This window comes from Mus caroli, unplaced genomic scaffold (assembly GCF_978045245.1).
Source record: "Mus caroli unplaced genomic scaffold, Mus_caroli_1 scaffold_3, whole genome shotgun sequence".
In the NCBI taxonomy this organism is placed as follows: Eukaryota; Metazoa; Chordata; class Mammalia; order Rodentia; family Muridae; genus Mus; species Mus caroli.
In genome coordinates this window covers 82,345,172-82,351,371 of record NW_028227258.1, presented here as the reverse complement: position 1 = coordinate 82,351,371, position 6,200 = coordinate 82,345,172, and positions in this window count along the sequence as shown.

Sequence of the window (6,200 nt, the reverse complement as noted above, 5' to 3'; positions counted from 1 at the left end):
AAGTTTAGCTATTACAGGAAGCGGGAAGAGTGAACAAGCTAACATCCTTCCAATCACTGTGGTAAGTGCTTTACATGCAAGGTCTAGTTTTAGAACCACCCCGTGAACGACATAAAACTGTCCTACATTTTCAGGTGAGGGAACAGTAGAATTCAAGATCTTGCCCAAAGCACCTAGCTGAAGTAAGAATTTTTGCTTACAGATTCTCCAACCTCACCTAATGAAATGCAAATTGGCAATCATAAACTCTATTGCTTACTTCCATTTTGTAAGCAATTAGTGCAAAAATGAAACAAGGAATTGCCTCTGAGCTGGTGATTACTGCAGTCAAGGATGGCTCCGTTCTCTAAAGGACTGAAATCCGCTGTGCATTCTCTCCTGTGGAGGAGCCGCGAAGGTGTGTTGTACTCAGGAAAAGACCACTCATTCTTCTGAAGACATTTATTGCTCTTCTGTACCTCGTGCACCCATTCCTTTTTTAATTTCAGAACAGACTCCAGGCTTCTGAGAAAAGGCTTTTAGGTTTCTACATTTTAGTTGCTCTACAAGTTATCTGAGCATGGGCCCTGAGCTTCCGTGAGAAGCAGGGTAATTTTAGTATAGAAGGCTGCCGGTTAGCATGGGGCTGCTTTCTTCTGGATGCCTCCCTTAGATAGCCTGACAGCACCCAACCATGCCTGTTCTTGGTTTTCATCCTGTAGATGGTGAATTGTGATCTTTCTTCGATTTTTTTTCCACTGTGATTGAGCCATGCATGACGATGTATGAAAAACCATATGCATAAACTTTATAAACCAATAGGCTGAATTTTGAACACAGTATTTCCTAGCTACATGTTATAACCTTGCTTAGAGAAAGAGGCTGAACCCATAGGGCTGGGGAAGTGATGTTGAGTGACTAGGCAGACTAAGATATTAACTTATTTTACTTCTGTGAATTCAGTGACTGAAGGGGCAGGGAGGAAATGGAACCCTCAGGAGGGGGGCAGCATATAGCAACCATAGATAAAACTGCCAAGGTGACTGCGGCTTTGAATCTTCTCACAGCTTTTGGTGTTATTGGTCCTTCCTCCTCCAGCACCTTCTTCTTCCCTTCTCGTCCTGCTTCCTTGCTTGTGGAGTCTCATTGAGGACAGCAGTTCTCAATGTTTGGATTCCCTGTGTCAGTTCAGACACTGGCACTTCCGTCCAGAGTATCCAATTTGGTAGTTCTGGTCTACAGCCAAGGGGTTGCTCTTTTAGGAAACTTCCAGGTGTAGCTGATGCTGTGGGGCCATGGCAGTGATTTGAGATGCGTGGGGCAAGGAGCCATGCTTTGTTATCTTAATTTTTTCAATCATTATTTCATTTACCCAACACTTACCGAGATACTATTGAGCCAAGTAAAAGTTGTCTCAGTTTGCTCTCTACTGCTGTGACAAGCAAAAGCAACCTGGGGAGGGAAGGGTTACAGTCCAAGTGAGGTACATGGGGCTGGAGCTCAAGGAGGGGCCTGGAGGTGGGAATTGGAGCAGAGACTATGGAGGAACATTAGTTACTGCCTTCCACCTGACTTGCTTGGCTTGCTTATAGGTGCAAGGACCACTTGCCCTAGGGAGGCACTGCCTACAGTGGGCTGGGGCTCCCATGTCAATCATTAGTCAACAAAATGCTCCAACAGGCCAATCTACTGGAAGCAGTTTCTCCCCCGAGATTCTCTCTTCCCAATTTTCTCTAGTTTGTCTCTAGTTAAGAACAACAACAACAACCCCTAACCAGGTCAAATGCCCTAGAAATTTATGCATTCTACAGAAACCCTGGTTTTTGACCACCATTCAACAGTTTTGTAAATGCTAAATGGTTTAGTAGCCTATAAAGGGGTTCTAACCAGACAAAGTGTGGCAAACACAAGCTTGACCATGGCAAACATTGTAAGGCAACCAGGTTTTGCCCTTTTGCCTCTTCTCCTCTCCCTTGCTAAAACCCATCACATTTCTAAAGCTAGCCTCTGAGGTCTATCCCCTTATTTGTTCACCAATTCATTCCTGAGACAAAATACATTATTTGGTCCAATGATCAAAATTCATTATTTGGCTAGTTTGCCCACTCAGGATTTGCCAGTTCACTCTAACACAGTATTCCCCCTTTTCTCCTTAAAAAGCCACTCCTGCACAAATACCCTCTCTTGCTTCTCTTGCTTTTCTTGTTTGAGTGCTGAATGCTGCTGCCTCTGCCGCTGCTGCAGCTGCTGCCTGCTGCTTTGCAGTCTCCCTGCCTTGTTTGCCCCTCCAGGGTAATAAATCTCCTTTGTGCTGAGAATTTGTTGTCTGGGTATGTCCTGTACTGATTCCGATTCCAGGGGCCAACTTCTTTCAGTCTGTGGGTTCGCCAAGCACTCTTTAGCAGGAATGACTTGAATTGCTGGCTGTCGCTCTCTTGTTTGAGATAAGCCCAGCAGCACCCTCAATAAAGCTCTTAATTGTGTCTCAGGGGTGTCAAGGCTTGTCACTCATAGGCTTATAAGCCTGTCAGTTCTGGTTACTACACGTAAGCCTTGTTTGTGCCCGTTTCCTGTCCGTGAAGCAGCTTAAGGGCACGTTGCCGCTGCACCTGTCAGTGCTGCTGTCTCCATGTATAACATGGTTCACCCCATGGATGCTGCCCTGCTATGCTCCATACTCATCATGGGCCTGAACAGCACTGGAGAGAGCAAGGTGCCATCAGACCCTGTGTCACATCTCCTCAGCTAGAGCCCCAAATGTGTTGCTTATATCTCATTATATCTCAGAATACTTGAAGGTACCTCAAGCAGGATCTTCCTACAGTTACCATGAATCTATTAGAGCTGCAGGGCTGAGAATGGTTGGATGGGCAGGGATTGTGATGTTATCCCAGGCTGTCCTTCCTAATCTAGGTTTTTGATCAGTTCATAACACATGTATGTGAAGCTACACACCCACATATCAGATATCCTGCACATATTTGAATCATAGATGGTGGCATACAAACTCTCAAAACCCCCAGCTTTAAATGAATGAGAAATCTCACTTTTCTCCCTCATTTGCCTCCTATGTATCATGTTTATTTATAATTCTGGAGCATTTCTAGTGTGCTAAATTTAATGTAGCATAGCTAAGAGGTCTTCCTTTCTTCAAATACAGTATCATAACTTATTTTCTGTTGAATAAACTGTGCTTGAGGTAAGGGGAGATGATTTACAGTTATGGTCTAATTTCTTGCTAGGGGCCCAAGCATTGAGCCAGTTTTGAGCTATCTTTACTTATGTGCATAAATGCAGGCTGTGAGTATCCTGGGTCCAGTACACAGCCACTTATTCTTCCCCACAAGTGGTGTGTTGGCAGGGGTCAAGGCCACACACTAAGGACTTATTGCCCATCTCTGAAATAGAAGCACTTAGTTGTCTAGATTCTCTGCATATTTTGGTAATAGCTTACGTAGTCTTCAGTTAATTTTCCAGATTTTTTTTCCCTGATAAAACCAGAGGATTGACTCATCAGACAGCATAGCTGCCCTTGTATGGGACCCAAGCTCAATTTCCAGCACCCACATGGTCACTCACAGCCATCTGTAACCTCATTTCCAGAAGATCTGACTGACACTGTCTCCTGATCTCCACACACACACACACACACACACACACACACACACACACACACACACACGGTGCACAACATACAGACAGGCATAATGTTCATACACAGTAAATAGATCTAAAAATAAATTAAAAATCTCAATAACTGTCAATTGAAGCAAATGTGAATTATTCTAATATTCATAAAACAGCAAATGATTAAGAGGTAAAATAACAACCTTGTAAGTCCTTCTTTCTTTAAACTTAAGTTAAATTGGCTGCTATATATTTTCTGAGGGTTGAGACAGGGTCTTCCTATATATTTCTGGCTGTTCTAGGATTTGCTTTGTAGACCAGGCTGGCTTTGAACTCACAGAGACCCCCTGCTTCTGCCTCCCAATTGCTGGTTTTAAAGGCATGTGCCATGATGTCTGATGGCTGGCATGGATTTGATGTGTTATGGTATGGTCTGTTCATGCAAACATGTTTTGGTAATTCAACAGGACCATTCTAACACACAGCTTTAAAGAAACGACACCACCTTTCTAGCGAAGTTAGGCTAAATGGATTGTGGCAAGACATTTCTTTACCGGGGCCAGGAGCATCCTTTTGCTCTTAATCAGTTTTGGTTACAGATCAAGAACACATTTAATGCCATGAGACGTCTCTTGGGAATATGGCTACTGTATCTCTTGCTTATATATGAGCACCTGCAAGCTGTGACAATGAGTGCCGGGTCAGGGACTTATTAGGACATCTCTGAGGAGATAGGTTCTCCTGAAGTGCTCCCTCCACTGCAAGTCAGGGTAGACATGGAGCTCCGTAGGGATGGTTTCTGTGAGGGAACTTCTCATGCTACATGGATGTCTGCCGGTTTCTACAAAACAGTGTAAGAAGTGGGACTTTCTGTGCACAGTTCAAGGAAAAAATAAAACACACAGTGCTATCTAAACAGTTGCAAGCTGGTAAAGTGGTCCACCCTTGGAATGTTAGCATTTGTGAGTCTGAGGCAGGACGACTGCTGTGAACTCTAGGCTAGACCCTGTCTCAAAATAATGGCAAGATCACCACCAACCAAATAGCAACAGCAATAACAAAGACATAAAAAAGAAACACAAAAGCCAAACCAAAACAAAATCTAGGTCAAACCATATTCCTTATTACCAAGAATGCACCTCTATCACGGTATTTCAAGGATTATGAAGTTGAGAGTACTTCAGTTTCCTAGCAGGGCAGCTTGGCACTATCCAGGCCTGGAGTGAAAACAGTCAGCACACACATGAAGAATTCCCATGTGGCAAGCAGGAGAAAGGCTGCAGTTGAATTGAGCTTCCAGTGAAGTGGTGCATCCTGTCAGGTGTACCACGGTGTGCCCTGTGGATTCAAACTCCCCAACCTTCTGAAAGCTATTGGCAAAATAATTTATAGGCACTCTCACTGAAAATTCACTCACTCACTCACTCTTCCCTTTTCTTTGTTGACCCTTGCTTGTTACATGCTACATATCCAAGAATGGGCATTCACAGTGTTCTGCATTCTGAGATGAAGTGTGGGTCACCACATGAAGGGAATTTACCATGTAGACCAAGGGTGCTGATGGAGACAGTTGAATCACATCCCTTATGAGACAGGGCTAAGGAAGCCAGTTTGCTGGTCATCTGACATGCTGCTTGAGAGAACAATTAGGAGAGGTGAGGTGTAATAACTAGTGTGTAATGGTGGAATGATGGATTTCAGAGTCTGAGGAGACATCAATAGCCAGCTGGAGAAATGCTGTGATATTGGCACCTTTGAAGAGATTGTAAGATGCTCCTTGGAGGGCACATATGCCCCATGCTTAGGGACCTACTCAGTAGATTCACAACAGTTTCAAAGGGGAGGTTTTCTGCTCTCCCCCTAGTCTATCGAACACTGGGATACATGGAGCCAGGTTTAGCATTCGGTGAGGAGGTAGAAAGGCCCAGAATGAATTTATTATACAGGAAACAAACAAACAAGCAAACAAACACCATGGGTCGCCCTGCTTTTTTTGTTTTAGTAGTTTTGTGTGTGTGTGTGTGTGTGTGTGTGTGTTGGATTTGAGATAACTTCTTGCTATGCAGCCCAAGCTGCCCTCTAATATTCTTCGCCTCCAGAATGCTGGAATTGTAGGTGCATTGCTTTTTGAGAGGCCAATGTAGCTTCTGCAGAGGGAGTATGATTCAACTGTGAGATGAAAAGATCTGACTACGATACAGAATCAAACATTTTGATAAGTTATGCAGAGACATCTAGGACTAACGAAAACTGATAAACTTTAAACCTCCTTCCAGTGCAACCCCAGGGTAGAAAGGGGAGACCTAGATCCCACCTGGAGTTGTAGCCAAGGGGGTTGAAGAAGGTAATAAGGCCTCAGCATAGGTTTGAAGGGCAGTGGAAGTAATGATATACTAACTGGTCTCTGATTACATCGAAGGAGCCTCGTCTGATGTACTGATTTTATTTTCACAACATACATAATTTCTTATGCTTGCCCCCAGGTCTATAGGAATGGTTTTTCCTTGGCATGACCGGTTTCAGTAGACGGTTCTTTGAGAAATTCAGTAAGGTGTGGACAGGAGGAGAGAAAGACAAACATATCACCAACTCTT